The sequence below is a fragment of the Hermetia illucens genome, chromosome 5, assembly GCF_905115235.1.
Source record: "Hermetia illucens chromosome 5, iHerIll2.2.curated.20191125, whole genome shotgun sequence".
Classification (NCBI taxonomy): Eukaryota; Metazoa; Arthropoda; class Insecta; order Diptera; family Stratiomyidae; genus Hermetia; species Hermetia illucens.
The window spans coordinates 44,485,933-44,509,222 of NC_051853.1; the positions used below are offsets into that span (position 1 = coordinate 44,485,933).

At 42.9% G+C, this 23,290-nt stretch overlaps 1 protein-coding gene across 8 annotated transcripts in view; it reads right to left on the minus strand.

Annotated features, from left to right (window-relative positions):
- LOC119657894 (protein tramtrack, beta isoform) overlaps positions 1-23,290 on the minus strand; it is a 500,286-nt gene that overhangs the window by 406,852 nt on the left and 70,144 nt on the right. For all 8 annotated transcript variants that reach the window (XM_038065041.1, XM_038065039.1, XM_038065038.1 and 5 more), the window contains one exon: positions 1,276-1,728. The gene's annotated coding sequence lies outside the window, so the exon portion shown is untranslated. The remainder of the gene's footprint in view (positions 1-1,275; positions 1,729-23,290) is intronic.

The window sequence follows — 23,290 nt, forward strand, 5'->3', positions numbered from 1 at the left end:
AATTGTTAACCAGTAGCTATTGTGCGAAACTATTCTCAAACCTTCAATTAAGAGTTTTAAAAGAAACGTCTCTTAACTTCTTTGATGTAGTGTAAAAAGTGCGTTCATGCGTCCCCTTGTGGATCCAACGACAGTGCGACATGTGCTCATATGCGAATTTGGATATCCAGATCCAGAGTCGTACACCCACACTACGATCGCGCCAAAACACGCGATCATGTGTCGTTAAACGACAGTCAACCAAACATATATGCGTATACCACAAACAAAACTTTGGCAAAGTGTTTCTGCTCTGCAAGTTTTTTTCTTGATTTTCAAATGTGCAAATTTTGGAAATGCTGCCCTGCTATTGTGCGAAGACCGCGGACGCGAGACATTCTGGGCAAGTGGAGATCGCGACGATCATTCCAATTACTTGGCCCCAGCAAAATGTAGTATTTCTGGCTTGGATTCGCCACCGCAAAACGCTGCAACAGATGTACTCCGGCATAAACACAATGGACGTGTGTAAATAATAGAGGGAGCGCTCAGAATTTCGCAAAAACACGCGACTCGGCCAACGGCGATCAATGACATATCCGCACTTTGTATGATTACTTTATTAATTTTTTAAATTGTTTAGTTTTTATTCGTGTTCAGCATGTCATGTCTGAAATTTTTGGGCGTATGACACGCAAGCGGTGGTGGGAATCAAGCCATCTTCTAGGGAGCCGTCTTCAAAATTTAAAAATTGAAACTAACACTGGAACACCTGGAAATGCGCCTGGCATTTCGATTCACATGTTTTATTTTGATATCATCAGCGAGACCCTGGCTATCGCGAAATTTCATCGAACAATGGTTCTGATCATTTTGGAGGCCAGCAAGCTATCATCATGGACGCCACTTTTTTGGAACCATTCTCGTTTGCGTTACGTAACGATCTTTGGGGGCTCTTGATCGGTTGGAACGCTTCTGAAGAGTATCTTAATTGTAGACTTCACAAAGATTGGAGACCCGTTTAAAAGGAAAAAAGGGAATTACGGAATTTCGCGTGTGGCGAATCAATTATAAAAGATGCAAGCATTTATGAAGTCAAAACAGAATGTGGAGTTTGTTTCGGCATTTGTGCAGTATCTTATGGTGGCATTTTTTCCGCAGATTCAGAATTTTAAAAATCATCAAATAAATCACAATTCCATCTTCATAGAAAGACCAAGACTTTCTAGGTAAGTTCAGATTTGTTTGAAACGCCCAAAAAAATTATAGATTAAATTTAAATCTTTAATGACTTACCTTAAACTAGAACACTCGCCAGTCGGGCGTTACCCGTCCAGCAATCCATAAGATAAAAATTTTTTTGGGCCGTGGTGCCACAGTTTGGATCACGGCTGAGAATTAAGTATTGTCGAGGACGTGGCTTTTTTGATGAAAATCAGCTTTTTGTTATGCTTCTTCTCTGCTGGATCGCTTAATGTATTATAACAACATTTCGTAATATTCCTCACTTTTTGTAGATTTCACGGTAATTTCTCCCAAGCTTCAAACTTCATATATGTTCCTTTCTCAGTCGAAAATTTACTTCAAATCCTTGATCATTGAAGTTGTCATGTCTTCGGTCTATTTTTTCGCCAAAAATCTTACTTTTTGCCTTCTTTGCGGTCCCTATCCTTGGGAACTATTTTCAGTGATCGAACGGAAGTCTCTTCAGAGAGTGTTTACGTTTGTGAAATGGCGTTCCCAAATGACCTGCAAAGAAATATTCAAATTATTATTTTTCAATGGAATACGCTAAATGCTAATTTATTTTAATTTTTGCCAGCACTAAAAACAGGGAATTTGGCAATCTTTAAATATCGTTTGCAATTTATCAGAAACTACGGCTTCTTCCAAATTAATCTATATTTGCTTATCTATAAATTTATCTGGCGCTAGAGACAGCCCAATTGTGTGAAATTCTACCAAACCCGATGAGTAGTACCTGGGTAGTTATAAACACATCCTTCGAATCTGTAACAATTGCAAAGTCGCGATCGATTAAGTTCACGTTTTTTTTCCTATGAGCAGGTGTGACACTTTTATAAAGAGTATATGGAATTCACGGACTACACCCATTCTCGTGCCTTCCTTCACCCTTCCGGAAAAGGAGACGTTAGTTTATCGATTTTCACCGTATGAATGTTGGGTCCTATCTCCCATTATTGAAGCTAGTGGGAAGGAGAAATGGTTTCCGTGTCCACAACTCCCATAAGGACAGTTACTTTCTGAGCAGTTTTCTCCTCCCCTGAGACCTCTTTTGCAAATTTTATTGACATGAAGGTTCACCCTTAAAGTGAGACCGCCTGATCTCTATTGGTGACAGATCCCACGACAGGCCGACCAAGAAAATGCACTCAATGTCGTTAGAAACAAGATGATCGGATCGAGTAGCAAGCCACGGAAAAATGCTAGGGTGTCTACCTCAGTCGACACGGCAGGACGAGCTCCGCTCCTGTCGAGAAATGAGCAAGGGTTCTTGACGCATGGACGGCCTCAGGACGCAAGTAAGTTAGTTCGAGCAAAAGCAAAACAAATACATGTCTGCATGCTACATGTTGGTACCCTAACTGGAAGGACCGAGGAACTCGCAAGAGCGCTTCGGAAAAGGTGCATTGATATCTGCGCTTTGCAAGAAACTCGATGGTCTGATGCGAAAATCTGCGACAAAGCACACGAACGCGGTAAAAATGGCTACAAACTTCTCTATTTTGGTGGCCCACAATACGGTGTTGACATTGCCATCTCAGAGGGTTTCCGTGGTGCCATTAAAGAAGTCAAACGGCAATTTCTCGATGACAAGACTTATAACGCGCCTGCTGATGACTATCATCATTGCCGGTGACCTTAATGGTCATGTGAGTGAAAAGGCAGAAGGTAAGAGGTGCCATGCGGGGAAGGGGTTTGCAGCGCGCAATGAGGGTGACGACCGTATAATCGATTTTGCGGACACCCATGAATACATGGTTCATCAAACGATTGTCTCGTCTTCCTACGTTTTATAGTGGGAACAGTAAAACGCATCTGAAATAATAAAAAACTTGTTGTTTCTTTTTCGTAACAAGGACTTGTTAGCACTGATGAAGGGAACAAGTGGTTCTCGAAATATCGGTTTTTGCAAGAATAAATATCAACACCAACGAAAAAGAAACAACAAGTTTTTTATTATTTCAGATGTGTTTTACTGTTCCCACTATAAAATGTAGGAAGACGAGACAATCGAGATAATCGTTGGAAACACCGCATAATTACACTCAGTAAAACGCAGTAAACGTGTCTGGATAGCTCAGTGGTTAGAGCACAAGGCTGTCGTACGGAAGGTCGCGGTTAAAATTTCACTGCTGGCAGTGGAATTTGTATCATGATTTGACGTCGGATACCAATCGCCTCAGTTGTCAATGAGTACCTGAGTCAAATCAGGGTAGTAATCTCGGGGGAGCGCTGCTGTTGACCACATTGCCTCCTACAGCGTTGTAGTGTACCGTTACGGTCTTAAATGAAGTGCTCTAATACACTTCACACATCCACAAAGCGGCCTCTGCAACCCTCGGGGTCAAAAATCTTTACGATAAACTGGATACTCGGGATGGCGAGAGAGATCTATATCGACGTGCCAAAAGCCGGAACGAAAGCACACAGGGCATCAACAACTTCTGTTGCGTTATTGACAAGAACGATAATTTGCTTACCAACCGTCGAGCCGCGACTGATAGATAGCAAGAATATTTCGAGCAGATTTCAAATGAAGAATTTGTTCATCCTCCACTTCCACAATCATTGCCGGCATTAGGAGCTCAACTGAAGTCAAGGAGGCAATAAAACGAATGAAATCGGGGAACCTGACGAAACCGCATGTGAGCTCTGGGAAGCGAAGAGCTTGGACCCAACACTGTGGCTCAGTGAATTCTTCAATCGGATTATTCAGGGAGGCAGGCAATATGGAAAAAGAAAGGCAGTCCAGCAGAATGTTCAAATTACCGTCAGATCTGGTTACTTTCCCATACCATGGAGATTTTGAATGCATTTCCAACAACCGTATTCGGGAAATCGTTGAAAGAACTGTGAGTCTTGCCGGATTTGTCAAAAACTGCGGAACTAGTGATGCAATACACGCTGCGCGGTTACTCATGGAGAAACACCGTGGGAAGCAATACCCTCTTTACTCTTTACTCTTTCTGGATCTGAAGAAAGCGTTTGACTGTGTACCACACGAACTCACCTGGTAAAAATTCGTGCGCTGGATACAATTGCTCTACCACGATCCGAAAGGTAAAGTTCAAAGTATGGCGGCTGTATCAAAAACGCTGCGTATCCCGGTTGGTGTTCATCAAGGAAGCGCCCTCTCACCACTTCTCTTTGTTCTTGTTATGGACACCGTCACACGGAATATCCAACGTCTAGCGCCCTACATACTGCTTTATGCAGATGATGTTTTCCTAGCATCTGATATTAAAAATAATCTCGAGCAACTTGTCCACAAAAAGGAATGATCGCCTCATGCAACACAGTCTCAGATTGAATCTAAATAAAACTGAATTTTTGACGACCGATCCCCATAAAACAGGCACAACCACTGTCAGCAGTAGTGATCTGCCCAGAACTGAGCGATTTAAATATCTCGGGTCAACGCTATCAGCCAATGGACAACTGCGTTATGAAATTTCTTCACGCATTAATGCAACCTGGATGAAGTGGCGTTCCACAACTGGTGTTCTTTGTGATCGACGTATGAGCGAACGTCTCAAATCTAAAATTTACCGCAATGCCGTCTGTCCTGTCGCTCTCTATGGTTCTGAGTGTTGGCCGACTATAAAAGACAATGAACGGTGTCTTGCGGTAATGGAGACGAATATGTTAAGTTGGACTAGTGGCGTGATACGTTTTGATCACATTCGAAATGAGGATATCCGCGATCGTTATGGGGTTGCACAGATCTTGGAAAAGTTGCGAGAGAGGCGTCTTCGATGGTATGGTCACGCAATTCGTACTAATGAGAATTCACTTGCTAAGATTGGTCTAAATATCGAAGTCGATGGTAAACGACTAAAAGACAGGCCAAAACAACGGTAGCTTGATACGCTAGATCATCACCATCAAAGGCGCAAAAACCGGCATCCAGTCTAGGCCTGTCTTAATAAGGAAATGCAGACATCCCCGAGGTCCGCCAATTCGATATCCCCAGAAGCTTTCTGGCGTCCTGACCGTTGTTGATGTCGAATGGTCTTGAGAGTGATCCTGCTGCTTTTATCTGGCCTCGCACATTGGTCAGGGTCAGCCTAGTTAGTCTTATAAGTTTCGTCGGGATACTGAATTCTCTCATGGCCGTGTACAGTTTTACCTTGGCTATGCTATCATAGGCGGCTTTAAAGTCGATGAACAGATGGGGCAACTGTTGTCCATATTCTAACAGTTTTTCCATCGCTTGTCGCAGAGAGAAAATCTTATTTGTTGCTGATTTGCCTGGAGTGAAGCCTCTTTGGTATGGGCCAATGATGTTCTGAGCGTATGGGGCTATCCGGCCTAGCAAGGTAGAGGAGAATATATTATAGATAGTACTCAGCAACGTGATACCCCTATAATTGATGCACTGTGTGATATCTCCCTTCTTAAGTATGAGACAGGTAATGCCGAGTTGCCAATCATCAGGCATTGATTCGCTATCCCATAACTTGAGCACAAGTTGATGAACCACTTGGTGAAACTGGTCGCCTCCATATTTAAATAATTAAAGTAATTAAAGTAATTCCATCGGCTCCTGCGACTTATGATTTTTAAGCCGATGAATTGCACGGCCTGTTTCTCCTATACTTGGTGGTGGCAGTATTTGTCCGTCGTCTTCAGTTGGCGGGACCTCCAACTCGCCGATGTTCTGGTTGTTCAGTAGCTCATCAAAGTGCTCAACCCATCGCTCCAATATGACCATTCTGTCGGAAATCAGATTTCCTTCTTTGTTTCGGCAGGATGAGCATTGTGGTGTATAAGGCTTTAGCCGTCGCAGGTAGAAACATAATGAATAGAAAATTGCCTTCCTTCTCAATGGCATCAACTTCAAATTTAACGCTGCGCATTCGAACTTAACGACACGAACTAAAACAATACATTTTTCGAACTTCAATATAAATCATATTATATACTTTAAGTAACAGGTTAGTAATAATTGCTTCAAAACTAGACATATTGGTTTTGTATAGAAATAAACTTTTTCTTAAATTCGCGAGTGTTCCTCGCCGCGGTTGGAGACAGAAGAGCGGCTTATTTCCATGCGGTCCTTTCTGTCCCAACCAACGGCACTTTCTCACCGCTAATTCTCTACTCCCGTGGCGAGTTCTAAGTGAGTGACGAGTTCTAAAGTGAGTGGAGAGTTCCGCGCCATCTACCCGTTCGCATCCGCAACATTTGAAATAAATTTCGAATGCTGCGGATCCTGCCGCGCCACAAGGCTTCATCCTGCTGATTTGTTGGTAAAACTTCCGCGCCTGGTGCGGTTGCTCCCTGTACTTTTCTAGTTCACAGACTTGTTGGTTCTCCCAGGCTTCCTTTTTCCGTCTGTGAAGTCGCTTCTCCGCTCGACGAAGTTTGTGATAAGTCTCTGCGCGTGCCCGCGTTCTTTGAGGATACAGCATTCTTCTGTTCCATTGCTAGCTTACATTTATCGTCAAACCAGCCGTTGCGACTTTTTTTATGGCTAGGGCCAAGTATCTTTGTGGCTGTATCAATGATAACGTTCTTCAGGTGGTTGTGAAGATCATTTTTTGATGCTTCATCTCCAGGACCTCTGTTGACTGCGGTTATTGCGGCATCCATTTCCCTCTTATAGGTGTCGCGGAGCGTTGTGTTGTGGATGGCTTCAGTATTCACTCTCATCTGATTGTCAGAGGGGATTGTAGGTGGTGTCGTAATTTGAGCTCGGAGCACTATGCGAACGAGATAGTGGTAAGAGTCTATATTAGCCCCCCTATATGTTCTGACATACATCAAGGCTGAGCGATGGCCGCGTTCAATCAGCACGTGGTCAATTTGGTTGAAAGTGGTCTCGTCTGGTGAGGCCCACGTATGTTTGCGAACCGCTTTCCGAGGAAACCAGGTACTTCCAACAACTATTTCGTGTGATACTGGTAACTGGATATACGCAATCCGTTATCATTTGTATCCCTATTTAAGTTATGGGAGCCGACTTATCGCCTGAATACGGGCTTCGTCCCTAGTTGACTGTTGAAATCTGCAAGTATGATTTTGATATCATACTTGGGACAGGTTTCGAGGGTCCGCTCAACTGCCTCGTAGAAGGTATCCTTCTCCGACTCTGCAGTTTCTTCTGTAGGGGCGTAAACGTTAATGAGGCTTATATTTCTAAACTTGCCTCGCAAACGCAGAGTGCATAGCCTTTCGCTTATATTTTCAAAGCCGATTTCATTTTTTTGATACGCTGGATAGGGATTTAAAAGGCTCGACATTGCACCCAGATCAGGCATTCGATAGAGCCAAATGGCGAAACCGATTACGAAGAGCCGACCCCGTTTGTGAACGGGACAAAGACAGAAGAAAAAGCAGAAGAATTTTAACTCTCCACCGGTAACGTCTATGTTGTATCCTAAAATCCACATGAAGCAGATTATGAATGCAGTGAAGATATATAGAAACTTATTTAAACCAGTGTCAGAAAATTTTTTTCCAGCCACGTAAAAGGTTAATTCCAGCCTGTTTGACAGGAGGTCTTTCAACTTTCAGAAAAGTAAATGAGCGCGTGCCGGCATCTGGGATGGAGTCGTATCTAGACGTTGGTAGAAATCTACAGCCTATTTCGAAAACTTTTGTTTGCAAAATTTATATAGTCTGGGTATACATGCTATGCTGATGTATTGTTAGCCTCTGCATAGTTCACTAGGGGCCCACTGAATCTCCCGCCTCTCCTATATGTTATAGTCAGATGGGGCTCACACAACGTTTGATTGAATTCGAGGCTAGAGTGATACCTCAAAGCAATAAATTTAAAAATATACATTCGGATATGTACATACTTAAGTGCCTAGCTATCATCAGAACTCTAGATATAACCAAACACTATATGAATTGCAGTTCTCCAAGCCAAAATCCAACAGCAGCCATCAACCTACCCCCAATCTAGATGGCATCAAGAACCTCAAAAAATGTGACCGTCAGTTTCCTCTATTTAGATTCCTGCGACAACATATCAACAAATGCCATTATTGTGCCTCGTTTTCCATTCTCCAGCTGAATTTTTATGCATTCGAATTGCGTAGGAATTCTCTCATTGATAGAATGCTGAGCAACATTGTAGACATGCCGGACGGCACCGCCATTTCATTCTCACAGAACAAGCATTTGAAATGTAAAAACCAACATTCGTTCATTCATTGATTCCGGGCTTTTATTTGATTGAATTATGTATTCTTTCAATTGATTCTCGTACTCGATTCATGAGCCTGTTATCTATGCATTATTTGCAGGATCTACAACATAACGTAATTATGGAGGAACTCGTCATTGCAATTGTTGAAATTTCATTTAACGTTTATTTGGATTAAGTTCCATCTGGTTGGATGCAACTCATGAGGAGTGGGAAAAGATGCAGAAGCTTCGATATTGCATACATGCATGTGTTCAATGGGTTCTCTTATCCGATTTGTGAACAGAAAGGAATCCGAACGTTCACTAGAATCTACCGAAAAAAAAAAATTGAGATTTTATTGGAAAATCTGTGGTGAAAAGGCGTTCACATTTCGTAAAGGTTGTGATGAATGAAGCGATTTCAGAAGATCACTCGAAGATTAAAATTTGATAAAGCAATCCTGAAAAAGAAAACTTCAAGAACGAACCAACCGTTAAACGGATTGAATTCGCAATTAGGGTGCAAAGCAAAGGTTAGTTCCATTACAAATAAAGCCTTCCCCAACTAAGACCAGAAACTGAATGAATGCTATCAGCTTAGCTGCATACGAAAAACACAATCCAGGGAGCCTTTTGTTGTTCTTCAAGTCCCAAAATTTGAGGATAATTCTGATGCAACACCAACCAACTCACAGTTTCCATGGGAAACATTTTGCATAAGAAGCTTCTGTAAGAGGAGCTAATGCTGCAAAAAAAAATCTCTACAAACTTCAGCATCTTAAGGAGGACAAGTCATAACTAACCATCTCAAGGCGACTTCGGTGTCATTAAAGGCCACCATGAAAACCGCACAAGGAACCCCTCAGTTAACATATATCAGTAAATCGACATTCATTCACCTGCTAACGACTGAAAAGGCATCAACCCGCGCCGTTATCCCCAAGCCATCAAGTCCTTCTCAATAACATGAAGGACGAAACTGTTTGCTTTTCATCAAAGGTTTCCTTGTAGTGAAAGTTGAGTGACAGAGGTTGCAAGGTGAACCTGTCTCTGAATGAGTGTGACATGTCCTTCAACATCATGAACAAGAAAATTCAGCATTGTAGGCAGGACGTATCATTTGTGAGTGCTCCTCGGGAGTCATCTGAGCAACCCAGCAACTAATTCTAACCCCTTAGCTAGGTTCTGGGTAATAGCCTGGAGAGAGCTCCACAATGAGAAGCGAACCGCGAGTGAAACGTCTTTGCACACACTGAAAGTTGCCGGAACCGTTGGAATAAGGTTGGATGGGGTTATGAGAGCCTCCCTCTGGAAGATGGTAGTTATGGCGTGTATAGAGAGCCAGCTCCTTCGAGACCCTACTAACTGCGTCATTCCTATCGAGCGCTCATCCGCCAGTGAGTTCCCGGATCAGATAACCATAGATCAGACCGCAGGGAAATGGGGTAGTGGCTTTAGTCTTGTTGCATACGATGCACTCCTATCATTCATATCATTGATGGTATAGTAGGAAGGGGGGAAGAGTTGGCTGCGTTTGGGTGCACTATGAAAATGCGTCGCTCATCGCAGTAATTAGCGAAAGAGGCAGCAGGGGCAAGAAACCAGGATGCACACAGCCAAATAAGGAAGAAGTTTCGTAAAGTGATGCGGTCATTGATGCGAAGACGACCTTAGTGCCTTGCGATGCTCTCGTTCCGGAATGAAGCCCGGACAACATCGCTGAACCTGGCAAAGTAGATTTGGACATAAGCTGAGTTGGGTGAGGTTGACCGTCCTTTCTAAAACCGGAAAGGAAACAGAACAGCAAATGCTCGGCAGTTATATATTCTCCAGAATAATGTCAGCGAAGGCAGGAAGAACAGGCTGATGTAACTGGAAGAATTCTTAGACCACATTTCCTTCTAGTAAACTGCGAACCGGGAAAAAGCGGGAAAAGGAAGAAACGTCTGAAGGAAACTTCATCCCAGTAGTCTTCATGCCCCAAAGAAAAAAGGCAAAGACGGACGAAAAGGAAACAACGCGACACACCGTCAGCAAAACCGTCTGTCTAAAATCAAGCTACAGTCCTCGTCCTCCTCGGGATATGCGTCTGGATTAGCAGTTCTCTTGATCTCTGTAGAAGATTCTGTCCAGCAGCGTTCAGACGTTCAAAGAAAGGATAGGCTTCTATACTCCATGGCCCGACTTTTTCTGAATCTCGTAGATTTGCTGGTGCTTTCAATGTTCTGAGAATAGCCCAACGAGGACCGCTTCCTAACAGTCTTGATGGACGACTTGTATCCCTGCAGGCAGTCTTCGTATGGCTGCCAGTATTTGTGTCTATAGCAGATGCTGAAGACTTCCCTGGTCAATTTCTTGAGGCTGAACAAATTTTCATCCCACCACGGTGGCAATGTCTTCTTGTTGCATTTAGCATAACACGAGACTTTAACAGCAGTTTCGAAGGTCAGTTCGAGAGCGGAACCATTGGTGTCGTCGGTGGATGGGTGGCGAGTTCTGGAAGATTTCTCGGCTCCAGGTAAAAGCTGATCTAGTATTCATCAGTGAACAGTACTGGAGCAAAGGACCAGCTTCACGGCCTGTAGATTTATCCGGCACCGCAGACATCTGGGTTTTGGACAGCAGCGGCCCTCGAGTCCTTGTCCAAAGCCGAGGGAATGGCTTATCTGGAGGACTCCGTTTTATGCTCAGAGAGGGTGGATCCTTCTTGGGATTGATTTCAATGACAGGGCCCAAGGGATGGTTCATCCAGACTTCAGAGGGAAACCGATTCAAGAAATTGTGGCGAGAGCAGGACTCGTAGTTTTAAACACTGAATCGACAACAAGGGTTCGGCACCCAGACTCCAAAGCAACCACCTCCTACGTAAAGTTCGCGTCGGAATCGTTGGTATCGTCGATGGACGGATGATGATTTCTGGAAGACTTTTAGGCGCCAGGTCCCAATGGTATCCCAGTAGAGGTATATAAGCTGGTATTCCGCCATTGGCTATACCTACTGCTCGGCGCGTTCAAAGCTAGAAGCTGGCGAGGCTTGAGTTGATGAGCAAAGAGATATAAAACCCTGACTTGGCGTGTATATACCGTCTAATCTGTATGCTTGACACGGTCGGTGCTCAAAAAGCTCATGATGCGTAGACTCGCTGAAGAAATATGAACTGTTGAGATATCCTCGGTGGAAGCAAACATGTCATATTTATCATATAACCTAACCAACATGTTCTAAACACCACATCATATATTTTTCTGCACGGACCAATCGCGCCCAGTTGCCAAATTTTCATCCCTCATCAAAGAAGAAAGGAGTCAGTTGCACTAAAGCTTCCAGCTGCCAAACGTCTGTAGATTGAAATCAGATTGAAACAATGGTAGAATAAACCAGGCGCACAAAGATCTTCAGTTATTTCATTTTATTTCCAACGCACCGCCTATTTGGTCACGGATGGTAGCCACTAGCTAGCCTAGGGGCGAGCTAATATAAGAGGCGACGATGACGACCCGCTAAGACACGAACTTAGATCTGGCTAACGATTAGGATTATCGCCTCCTCACATAACACATGTAGTGCGGACATTGTTGATATACCCTTCGCAGAGCTCGAGATTTACTTTCACTCTCCGATCCCGAGGCTATGCCGGTCCTACAACGCCCTACAGTTTGGGTCCTCTATTTCCTTCTCTAGTTTTAAGCGTAAAACAAGCCATTTGCTTCTGTACACTTAAACTAATTATGTTCTAAATTATGGTCCGAGTAAGCTGGTAGTGCAAGCTCCATTCACCTGGATTCCTGACTTCCGCTTGATCCTTATTGTGAACAGAAACTCTTATAAGAATTTGTGCCAACCCACGTAGACCAATCTACTGACGTAGATTATTACGCAGATCATCTAAGGTGTCTGCAAACCTTAGCGGAGGTAGTGACTTGTGCCTCCGACCTCTAAAACCAATGTTCACAACAGCAACAAAACTGCTAGCAAGAACAATAACAATGACACAACCGGCAATAACCGAAATTTTTGAAATGAGTAGTATACTGCGCTCGCCGGTCCTCCCCCACCACTAAAGTGGTAGTCTCAACCATAAATCCCTTTGCATAAAGCATGAAGCAGCAGGCTGCAAGGAACGTGGCATGCGAGAAAATAAAGATAACGTTCCTGGTCCGATTCCAAAAAAAAGAAGAAAAAGAACTGCAGAAAGTTAAACGTCACCAGAACTAATTACCTTAAATATCGGTAGCATTCCCACTTTCCGGTGCCCCGGTGTCCGAAGCTATCGCATAAATGGGCTATAAGACTCAAGGACGCGAATAAAACAACCGTTGCTGAATCGCGAATGGGCTCAACGATAACCCTCAATGCCTAAAAGGAGACCCCATCCCGGAAAATCGCCTGTCTACTGATGGATAAGTCGTACATTTGCAAAGAAACCACCTCAGGATTCGGGGACACAGCATACGCGAGGTTAAGCTTATTGAATACAAAGCGAATTGCTGGTAGAAGTTAGTGCGTCATGGACTTAGTGGAGAACCTGCTTGCGAACAGCTTTTGAGTAAACCGATGTAACAATTGGTGCAATTGTCCGGTGTAGTGTTCCGAGGGCTAAGTCGAAATGAGGCACATAGCCATTGCGTTTCAGCCTGCCCTCTTCTACCTACAGCATTTGTGGGTATTGAGAAACCCCCTAAGGAACGGCACTACGAAACCCGAGAAGGTTAACGATGCCTCCAATATCCATCCAAATCTTTGGAATATCTCGGTGCGTGGCAATATTCCTAGGTGAGCGAATCGAAAATAAATCTAACGCGGAGTAATCTATCAAACGAATTCAGCCAAGAACAAACCAAAAGGACTGAGCTGAGACAGAGTACCGCGAACTGGGAACATTCTTAATAATCGATGATGTGGCAAAAATAACTTTAATTTGCGATGATAAGCGCAATGTCAAAATCGTTGGCCAAAACCGAGTTCCAAGTTCCAACTAAATTCCCTGAAGTTCCAAACCAGCATCACAACGATAAAAAAGGCAAAGTATCACCGCCGATACTTCCGCTGCGGACACATTGCTTATTTGATTTAAAAACGCCCGTCAATGCCGACAAATTCCTCAGCATTGAATTATGCCACAGATCCCGAAATGATCAGTGCTTTTGCCTGATTCCTTTGAGCAATTTTCATCCTTTATTCAGGATGTCCAAATGGGCACATTATTATATGTCGAATGAATCTATTAGGGGCAGGGCTCGCCGTAAATCGGCTAGTTCCTGGCAAGCCAATGGGAGTGGTATCCTCATTTGCGTCACCAATACGAGACTGGAATATGTCAAGTAAGTCCTTCTATAGCGGAAAGCTGCGCCTTTTCAATATACGAAAAGGGATAAAGGCAGACTATTATGACAGAGGGCACTATTGGAGATGGATTCGTCGGGCTGTAGTTATTTCTCATCATACCTCTACTTAGTCCTTCCTGAAATTATTTTGACTGACTATGTACAGTATGAAACTCTTCTCTTCCTGGAATCTGGACCCACTGAAAGAGGTTGTAACCAATCACGACATGCAGTTGTAAGCAGCTATTTTATGTGTTTCTGTGGGGTGTGAAATTAGTACTTTCCGTTGCGAATGGATGTTCTTCCTGTATATAGTCTAGACTAAGACTCAGTTATTCATGATGATATTTGGTTTCGCAGAGTAGCATCTGATATATGTATATTGAACAAATTCTCAGATGGTTTTTGGCCATAATACGTTGCCAGCAGTTCCATGTAGTCGCCCAGCTTTTTTCCCCCATCAGCTGCAGTAATCCCCTTTATTATTGATCAATTCCTCTAAATTTGCTAAAGCTTCCTTCACCGGTATTCTGGACAAGAGAGCTTTACGTCAAAAGAAACTAATAGTTCCTCTTTTTCGATACTTCAATTTTTGACAAGTTTAATATAGTGAATGTTGAATGGGCTGCGTCTGGATGGAGTGTGGTTCTCCCCAACTACATGAAGCATTCTGGCCCAAGATCCTATGCTATACGTAAGAACGCAGTCCATCATAAATATCCTTTTTCCAGATTGATCAGTTCAAACGGTATTCCTGCAAGGTCCACGACTTCGGGACCAAATTAAGCATTTGAAAAAATTTGAACATCATTTTTAATCGCTTATAATTTTTCCTTGGGAAACCATTTTGACTACCAGATTACCGTATAAATGCTTCAATTTAGGATCACTGGAAGCCGCATCTTATGATATACAGCCAGAATCTATACGGAGTGCATAGGCACACAACTAGATGGCTATAAAGATAAGGAGCATAAACAGTCCCATATCTCCTTATTTGATTATTTTACCGTACGTTTGGATTTCTAGTAAAAAGCTATCAATTATCCAATCTAAATCTAAGATATCAGCCAGATTTTATGGCTGCTTGGTTATCGCCAGAATCACTTCATTGCATTATGCCTTTCAGCTATTTACATCCTCACATGCATTTGCATCTAATAAGGCCATTCGTTAGATACTTCTTTCACTGCAGCTTGGCCCTAGGCACTTCGGATGCACCAAATTACAGGCCATGTGCTGCGTTGCAGTTTGCCTAACGCATAGGGCAATTGTAAAGTGTTCGATTGCAACACGTCGTTATTCGATTGCAGGCTGAAGTTTAATATTTCCCAAGTTGCAGCAACACATTCATGTTGGCTGAAATTCACGACTAGCCCAGACATGCGATACCACCTGTAAAACGCACGACAAGAAATACACCTGAGACCACCAGTGTGAGTCACTTGGTCAGACAACAACGCGATGACTTTAATCGATAATGGAGCCCCCGAAAAAGTCGCGTTTAAGGTGTCTGCAATGCCGAACTCGGAGGTTCCATGTTGCGTCTGTTGCTGCTTTTCGGAGTCGTTTCTTCCCGTGTGGATGGACGGAACCGCTGACCAAAATACCGAGTGCAACGCACTCCACCGATCTAATTACTTTAATTCGTATGTTGCGATTTCAGTTGTCGTTGCCGTTGCACCCTACGTTCTTTTCCATTACCCATGCACATTGTCTTCCGCCCACCTTTCTTTATTTGTTAATGTTTTCGGTTTTGTTCCTGACGTTGTACGGAACGCTTAATGTTAACCTGATATCAACATGTCTCAAGTTGTTAATGGTTCGGTTTTCGTGAGTTCTCTGTTAACCCTTTCAATGATTCCTCTAAGGGAAAGGATTTTTATCAAGGAAGTAGTTAGTTTTGCAATCTTTAATTATTAATCTGGAAGCAAAAAATTCAAGAATCGTTCAAGTACTTTTTTATCAGCCAGTGAAATTAATCTGATAGATAAATCTGATGAAATTATTCTAGGCTAAGAATATATTGTATTGAAGGTGGGTAGGTATGCCAAGAGGAGCCCAATTAGCGATGTGGTGTACCGTTTTGATGTCACGAACTGTGACTGTGTTATGAGAGCAGGGAGGCAGAGTCTAGACGGCTCGGATCTTCAGAGCTATTCCGTGGCATTCACGAAGGAAAATAGTTCGCCCACCCTGCAGGTAGAAAGCTTTCCGAGGTCCCCAAAGAATGGCTTACCCAGTGTCCGTAGCCTGACTCTAGCTGGAACTGGGCACAGCACAGAGAAGTCCATGAGGGTTTCCTTTCCTTCTCCCCAGCTTCGGCAATGCGAATTGTAGGGTATGCCGAGCTTGGCAGCATGGTCCCCTATGGACCAGTGCCCCGTGAATGTATTTGCACGCGTCTGGCACAGGAGCTCTCGTTATCGGGCCAAGTTCTCCTTGACTTGGCACAGCTCGTAAGCCTTCGGCATCTAAGGCCCGGGGCTGCTAGGTGGTACGAGTAGATTCCGCCCCTGACAGCCGTCAGCGAAACACCGCTGTATTCACCGAAGGGCTGCCAAGAGCAGAGCCTTGCCCGAACAATCCGTCAGCTCGCTCATTCCCCGATATGTTTCTATGCCTGAGAACCCAGAGGAGGATGACCTTGAGCGTACCGCCCAAACTACATTTAAAACTTATTGAAGCTACAAAACATTTCAGAAACCGGAAGAACTCCGCTTCAGGTATGAACGGTTTTGTTAAGTTTTTATGTAAGAATATTTGGGTAAACGATGTTACATCTATATATTGCCCATGAAGCATACTCAGTACTCAACTCAATATGGTGCTGACATGTTATCTTTTAGGGAGTTGTAATTGATGCATAAGAGGCAACTTTGACCAAGTGCAACTTTGTTATTTTGTTATATTGATTTCCACCAAACTTTTCAGTATATGGCTTAGCATGAACTTCAAGGGTTCACAGTAAATTTTCAAAATATTGGTTGTTGCATATAAAATGGCCGATTTGACAATCAAGTGAAGTTAGTTGCGATTTTCCTGTATCATACCACCACCAGTTGGCGCAGTTGGTGTCGAATAATGAAGTATAAATACTCCTACATTTAATCAAGGAGTCATTTCAGTTTTGACCATCGTTATGATAACATTGAATAAAAAGAAAAGAAGGATGGAAAAGAGCCAAGAACATATACTTTTTCTGTTTGAGTTCAAACTTGGTCATAAAGCAGCGGAGGCGACCAGGAACATTAACAGCGCATTTGGAGCTGATACTGTAAGCGAATGAACCACATGGCGGTGGTTTGAAAAATTCCGGTCAGGCAACGTAAACTTTCAAAGTAAGCCACGTGGGCATCCAGGACCATTGATTGATAACGATGAGCTGCGTTTGCTAGTCGAATCCGACACATGTCAGTCTGTGAGAGACATTGCAGAGAAACTGGGCGTACACTATTCGACAGGTACTTGCAACAGCAAGCAGCAAAAAGGTGAAATGGGTTCCGCAAGCGCTTACGGAGCAAAACGTGGGGCTTCAAATGGAAATTTGCAGTTCTTTACTCTCCCGCAACAGAAGCGATCTCTTTTTGCACAGAATAGTGACATGTGATGAAAAGTGAATATTATATTATACGACAATCGTCGCCGATCAGCCCAATGGCTAGATGCTGATGAGCTACCGAAGTATATGCCGAAACTGAGCCTCCATCCGGGGAAGGTATTGGTGACTGTTTGGTGGTCTACAGCTGGAGCTATCCACTATTCTTTTTTGGCACCTGGAGAACCGATAAATACACAGAAATACTGTGCCTAACTCGAGGAAATGCACCATAAATTGAGTATTCAACGGCCGAGATTAGTCAACAGAGATGATATGACACTTCTTCATGATAATGCACGACCTCATGAATACAGAACAACGGTTCAAAAATTGAACGAATTGCAGTATGAGACTCTGCCTCATCAATCATATTCACCGGACCTTTCGCCAACCGACTACCACATTTTTAAGCATTTGGATCAGTTTTTAGCGGAATAACAATTGAGGAATGAAGAGGCAATCAAAATTGCCTTCGACGACTTTATCAAGCCCTGAAAATTGGACTTCTACGAAACTGGAATACATGCTCTTACATCTCGCTGGGAGAGTGTTTTGAATCGACTGGCACCTATTTCGATTAATTAAATAAATCTTTATAAGCTTTACAGTCGTTTCAAATTTTAGTACCAAATCGGCCTTTTCATGTGCAACAATCTAATTATAATAATAACTGAGACTATTTCAGGGCTACATACCATGTGCGTGCACAACCATAATTTTCTCAAATTTTTTAGTAGGGTAGTTTCTGAGAATGAGAACTTGAAGTAATTGACCGCTACCTAACCCCTTCTTTGCAGTCAATGTCAAAACTAATACCTGATTCAAACTTTTTATTTGATACCCCACATGACTATACTCGGCGAGAAAAAATTGTGTACCCTTTTTCTAAGTGCATGGAGACCCACTTTAATACCTAACTTCTAATAAACTTAATTTTATCATGCTTTATTAGGGTTCCGCACTCATGCAAAATCTTAAACTAAGAACTACTTCGAAGTCGGTATAAATACCAGTGGTCGTGTTGAGGGTGAGAAAGCTAGCGGATATTAGGTCCTATTTTTACAACCTTGTCGAGTGCTGTACCCATTAAGGAAGGCCTGCAGGTGACTCTAGGGCTTTACTACGTAGAACAGAGAAGAAATAGTCTAGAATTTTCCGGTGATCTTACAGAAATTTAAAACCTGTATTCACCACAAATTAGAAGTCCTGCTGCGCAGCATGGCGGCATTCATATTTAGAAGGTGTCGTACTATCCACTTGTTCAGAAAAGATAAAACTACCAAATTAGCTTTACTATCTCGACTTTATTGAAAAATACTGAATCAAATGTCTCGCATTGTCCTGTTTTCAAGGATACTTATCAAAAGATTGTTCACTTGGTGGCCTATCAACAGGACAGAACTACACTTTAAATGCAAGTTTTCTAGCCTTTTTGAAAACTCATTTCAATTTGGAGCGTGAAGTTCCTCCGTTCATTACTTGAAAAGATTAGAATTTGGATATAATTAGAAGACAATACCAGCTCAGCCATCAACATTTTTCTTGACAGATTTGCTGGTTCCATACAAACTACCATGATTAACTATCCACATGGCAGCTCCTATGCTGTTATATTACCTAGGAATCACTAAAACGCGGAGTGCTTGTCAATACCCTCTTCTCCTCATTCCTGCTTTTGCTACCTAATTCAAAACGATTTGACTAACTGTTTTGAAGTCACCTACAACTACCAATATGGACATTGACCATATTTAATATAATAATATAGTAAAAAGTTTGGGGATCAAAGGGTAGGGTAGGGTAAGGATTGGTACCCACGATGGAGCCTAAAACCTGGGAAATGCCTGCTGAACCAAGACCAACAACTCTACAACTGAACCCCATCTCCACTTCCACGTGGTGACCACTGGGAGCTCTTTCTTAACGGAAAGCTGCATACGGACAAGGGTGAAGGCGCGTCTCCCGCGTCTAAAAACGGGACAAATTGGAAGGAAATGCGTTGGACAGGGATCGGTTTCCTGGAGAAGAGCAGCTACACCATATATTATAGTGGCCATCCAGTAAACCATGTGCTCGGAGTAGGTTTCTTAGTCAGCCAAAAAATGAAACCTGCTGTTATCGGCTTTGGAAACATAAGCGAACGGTTATGTACTCTGCCCTTGCGAGGCAAGTCTAGAAATATAATCCTCATTAACGTTTTCGCCCCTACAGAGGAGACTGCAGACTCGGAGACATTTGAGTGGACTCTCGAAGATATCAAAATCATGTTCGGGGATTTTAACAGTCAAGTTGGGAAGGAGCCCGTATTTAGGCGATACGTTGGCTCCCATAGCTTACACGAAAATACAAATGATAACGGACTGCGGATTATTCAATGTGCAGTGTTACAAAAAAAGGTTGTTGGAAGTACCTAGTTTGAGCGGACCGGACCACTTTTAACCAAATTGGTCACGTCTCAACCTTGATGAATGTCAGAACATATAGAGAGGCCAATATAGACTCGGATCACTAACTCGCCGGCATGGTGCTCAGAGCTCGAATAACAACACCACCTAGAATCCCTTCCGACAATCAGGTGAGAGTTAATACTGAAGTCATCCATGGGTGCCGCAATAATTCGCAGATTCTGGAAATGAAGCATCACCAAATGATCTTCACAATCACCTGAAGATACGTTATCATAAGTACGGCCACAAACATACTTGGCCCCAGCCAGGCTGGTTCGACGATGAATCTAAGGTAGCAACTGAACGGAAGAATGCTGCATACCGAGTAATGTTGCATTCTCAAAGTATGCGGGTACGCGCGGAGACTTATCACCAACTCCGGCGAGCCCGGAAAAGCAACTTTGCAGATGAAAAAAGGAAGTCTACGAGAACCTACAGGTCTGTAAAATCGAAAAGTACAGGGAGCAACCGCAACGGGTGCGGCAGTTTTACCAGCAAGACAGCAGGATGAAGCCGTATACACATCGATACTTATCCTGCCGAGGCAAAGAGGGAAATCTGATTTCCGACAAAATGGTCATATTAGAGCGATGGGTTGAGTAGTTTGATGAACTGCTCAATAACCAAAATATCGCCGAGTTGGAAGTCCCGTGAACTGAAGACGACGGACAAATGTTGCCATCACCGAGCATAGAAGAAATAGTCTGTGCAACTCATTGGCATAAAAATCATAAGTTGCCAGAAGCCTATGGAATTACAGGTTGGTTAAATGTGGAGGCGACCAATTACACGGAGCGGTTAATCAATTTATGCCCAAGGTGTGGAACCGTAAATCAATGCCTGACGACTGACAATGCAGCATTATCTGCCCTATACATAAACAAGTCGGGAAACCGGAAGCTAGACGCTTCAGGTATGAAAGGTTTTGTGTATTTATTTTACAAAGAGATTTGGGTGCGTATTTGTCTTATTAGCATGTAGCACGTAAAATATGCATATATTATGTGAAAGTAGCCACTTTCAAGTGATATTGATATTCATAGTCTCGAATTTGCAGAGAAGCGACAGCTTTGACCTGGTATTACTTTGTTAGTAATAGTGCGATTTTCACCAAATTTAGCAGGATCATGCTCTATACTGTAGCCTATATTGTTGCAAAATTTTGTGATTCTAGGGTGAACTTAAGGGGAGTTTTCCTGTCAATTACTAAAAATTATAGTAATGTACTATTATTAACTTTATTTGAACAGGTATCGGTATGGAGGGTATTTCGGAGCCTAGGCACCATATAGTGGCAGCCTCCTGATTTTTTTCAGATTTTTCCGTTCGGTAGTTTTTGAGAATGGGTTCGTTAAAAAAATGACCACTTTCAACACCCCGCACCCCCCACCTTTTCAACAAATGTCAAAACTAACACTGGCTTCGAAAAGTACTGATCGAGACCTTTAATTTGATACCCCACATGACTATATTTGATGAAAAAAAAATTTACACCCTCCCTTTGCATGTATGGGGACCCCCCTTAAATTCGTCGTAAAAGGATGTAACTTACTATATGCGTGAGCGTTCACAGTTTCCACCTTTCTACCAAATTTGGTGCTAATCGCTACAACCGTCTCCGAGAAAAACGCGTGTGACGGACAGACAGACAGACAGACAGACAGACGGACAGACAGACAGACAGTAAACCGATTTTAATAAGGTTTTGTTTTACAAACAAAACCTTAAAAAGGAGATATCAGGCAGAGCAGCAATTATTGAGGTACCATTTATAAGATATTTTCCGATATCTTGCTAGACCGGATAATCCGATACCCCCAGAACATCATTGGTCCACACCAAAGCTATTTGGCAACAGATCAGATTTTCTCTCTGTGGCATCCCTCCATCAGTTGCACCATCTTTCCAGAGTAAAACTGTACACGGCATGAGAGAATTCGGTATCTCGACGAAATTAATAAGACTGACTAGGCTGACCCTGACTGTGTGAGGCCAGATGAAAGCAGCAGGATCACTCTCATGACCATTCGACATTATCAACGGTCTAAGACAAGGAGATCCCCTATCATGCGTCCTCTTTAACTTGACCCTGGAAAAAGTGATCCGTGACGCTGAGGTAAATGCGAGGGTGATGATCTGTATTAAGTCCACCCAACTACTGGCCTATGCTGACGATATCGCCATCATGCGAAGACGTAAAAACTGCCTTCATTCAGATTGAGCAGGCGGCGGGTCTTGTGCTGCACATTAATGAAGGCAAGGCGAAATATATGGTGGTAACGTCAGCACCAAAACCAACAACATCAAATTGCACTGGTCAGACGAGAAGGATGAAGATAGGAGACTACAACAGCATGATGGTGACATCCGCGCACGGTTGTTGTTAGCCAACAGAGCCTATTTCAGCTTACAAAAACTGTTCCGCTCGAAACGTCGCACCATAGGGTCAAAGCTTTTACTGTACAAGACAATAATCTTGCTGGTCCTCATATATCCCTCGCAGACTTGAGTTCTTAGCAAGAAAAATTGAGAACTCTAGGCCGCGTTCGCGAGAAGAATCCTTCGACGAATTTTTGGGCCCCTACATGAGGCTCGACGATTCCCAAGCCTACATAGCGACGAAATATATTAACGATACCATGACCGTCAGGTTGTCGATAAAATGCGGCTCAATAGATTGCGGTGGGTGGGTCACTTAATCCGTATGGATGAGGATAATCCAACCCGAAAAGTTTATAACGGCAATATTTATGGTAAAAAAAGACGACGATGCAGACCCTGCTTGAGGTGGAACTGTATCATAGGTCAGGACGCCAAGTAGCTTTTCGGGATATCGAATTGGTGGACCTCGGCGCAAAACCGGGATGCCTGGAGTTCCTTATTAAGGCAGGCTTAGACCGGATACCGGTTGTTGCGCCATTGATGATGATGATGATCGTAGCTACGGTGAACTGATTGAAAGCGGTGTTGCTCTTGGTGAGGCTGATTTTTCGTTGAATGGTGACGTGAACGAGGACACATGATGCATTTATAGTGAAGAAAATGTCCAGCTTCTTGGCCTCGTGGAACCATTGCTCCAGTTTTTTTTAAGTTTAGAATCGCTGAGAGACGCTAATTGCTTCAAAAATTATTAGAGCCTGTTGTCTATGTGCTAAATTGTAATACAATTGTATAAAGGCATATAAGACATAAAGATAGATCTTTGCAGTAAGGCCACAATTTGTAAGTATGTTGTTTCTTTTGTAATGTACTGTATTGTTAGAAAACATCTTCGATATTACCATAATGGATTTAGATGCCATATGTGGGAATTTCGAATTTACATATAAATATCAAGCGAGGAAATTAAAAATAGGACCACCTGAGTAACAACAATATTTCGGAAACGCACAATTTTTATTTATATATCTGCGACACCACAAGGGTTAACTATATCATTATGGGTCATTTAGGTGAATTATCGAATGCACTTTTGTTATGTCCGCGTCTTGATAAAGACGTGGTCAGCGATTTCAGGGCGTTATGTAAAACATAAATTCAGTGGCTGCCGGTGG